Raw genomic sequence first — 2,519 nt, forward strand, 5'->3', positions numbered from 1 at the left:
AACCAGTTTCGACTTTCCGGACGAGGACGTCATGTACCTCAAGATGAAAGATTACGAAGAGCCACTACCCGACGAAGGACCTGAGATAGGATCCCAACGGGGCTTAATCTTTGACGGAGCTGTCAACACTTATGGACGAGGAATTGGGGCAATCATTGTTACACCTCAGGGTACCCATATTCCATTTACTGCCAGATTAACTTTCAAATGCACAAACAATGAGGCCGAATATGAAGCTTGCATCATGGGTCTCGAAGAAGCCGTGGATCTAAGAATCAAACACTTGGATGTATATGGAGATTCTGCTTTGGTCATCAATCAAATCAAAGGAGAATGGGAAACACGCCAACTAGGGCTAATTCCTTACAAAGACTACGCAAGAAGATTATTACCATTCTTCGACAGGGTAGATTTTCATCACATTCCTCGTGAAGAAAACAACTTGGCTGATGCATTAGCCACACTCTCTTCCATGATTGGGATAAATCATTGGAATGACATTCCTCGGATTGATGTTATGCGCCTGGATAGGCCCGCTCATGTGTTCACAGTAGAAGTAATCATCGACGACAAACCGTGGTATCACGACATCAAGAACTTTCTTCAAAAGCAAGAGTACCCTCTTGGGGCGTCAAAGAAAGATAGAAAGACTTTGAGAAAGTTAGCTTGTAGATTCTTCTTGAATGAAGATGTTCTGTACAAGAGAAACTTCGACATGGTTCTGCTCAGATGCGTTGACAGAAAAGAAGCAGAAATACTCATGAGAGAAATACATGAAGGTTCCTTCGGTACTCACACCAATGGACACACCATGACAAGGAAAATACTGAGAGCAGGATATTATTGGCTGACGATGGAGTCAGATTGCTACCAGTATGCAAAGAGGTGTCACAAATGTCAGATCTACGCCGATAGAATTCATGTGCCACCATCTCTTCTCAACGTACTCTCTTCCCCTTGGCCTTTCTCCATGTGGGGAATCGACATGATTAGAATGATCGAACCAAAAGCGTCCAACGGACATCGCTTCATCTTGGTAGCCATAGACTATTTCACCAAATGGGTTGAAGCAGCTTCATATGCAAACGTTACAAGACAAGTTGTCGTCAGGTTTATCAAGAATCACATCATCTGTCGCTACGGCATTCCTAGCAAGATAATCACTGACAATGGGTCAAATTTGAATAACAAAATGATGAAGGAGCTTTGTGAAGAATTCAAGATCGAACATCACAACTCATCTCTTTACAGACCAAAGATGAATGGAGCTGTAGAAGCAGCTAACAAAAACATCAAGAAAATCATTCAGAAGATGGTCATCACTTACAGGGATTGGCATGAAATGCTCCCGTATGCTCTTCATGGTTACCGTACATCAGTACGTACTTCGACTGGAGCAACTCCTTTCTCCCTTGTATATGGCATGGAGGCAGTCCTACCAATAGAGGTTGAGATTCCATCAATGAGAGTCTTGATGGAAGCAAAATTAACAGAAGCCGAGTGGTGTCAAAGCAGATTCGATGAATTGAACTTAATCGAAGAAAAGCGCATGACAGCTTTATGCCACGGACAGCTATATCAACAAAGAATGAAGAAAGCTTTCGACAAAAAGGTTCGACCTCGCACAATCAAAGAAGGCGACCTTGTACTCAAAAAGATTCAATCTTTTCTCACAGATTCGAGAGGGAAATGGACTCCCAATTATGACGGCCCCTACGTGGTCAAGAGAGCTTTCTCAGGAGGAGCCTTAATACTCACGACTATGGATGGAGAAGAATTCACCCGTCCTGTGAACGTCGACGCAGTCAAGAAATACTTCGCCTAAATAAACAAAAGAACAGCTCGCTAAGTTGAAAACTCGCAAAGAGCGGCTTAGGCAAAAAAGAGCGTCTCAGTGAATCGAAAACCCGAAAGGGCGATTCAGGCAAAAATTAGAGACATAAAAAAATAATAATCAATCCCGGTAGACTTAAAACCCGAAAGGGGTAGTTTACGCAAAAGTTAGGGATATATGGCAAGTAACTGTGTTCAGGACAAACTTGGTCATTCAAAATCCATAGCGGAGTATTCATCATCAGTAGGTCATCTTCTACGAAGCACGAATACAGCGCAACTTGGAGTGGAAGGGAAAGATAACGGTCGTCACGTTTCATCGTAGCCCTTTTCCCGAAAATTACCAATTTCCAACTTTGTAAATACTCCATGGAATCAAGCATTTGGCTGATTACCATTCCATATATAATAATTTGAGCTTTGTGCTTTTCCTTTGCAATCTAGTCTTATTCAGTTTCTTGAAATGCATTTTAAGTTTAAACAGTCATTTTTCTTGAAACAAATGTTTTCATAAAAAATAAAATGAATTTACTTGCAAAAATAAAGGTGAAATTTCTTTCTAAGGTTTACAAACAATAGGAAGAATGAAAACAGTTGCTCCGAGAACGGTTGAGACTCCGGGAACCAAGATTTCCCCATGAGGTCGCTTTGCGAACATCTCCCGATGACGGATCTTTACTTCAATT

The sequence above is a fragment of the Vicia villosa genome, linkage group LG6 (genome assembly GCF_029867415.1).
Source record: "Vicia villosa cultivar HV-30 ecotype Madison, WI linkage group LG6, Vvil1.0, whole genome shotgun sequence".
Classification (NCBI taxonomy): Eukaryota; Viridiplantae; Streptophyta; class Magnoliopsida; order Fabales; family Fabaceae; genus Vicia; species Vicia villosa.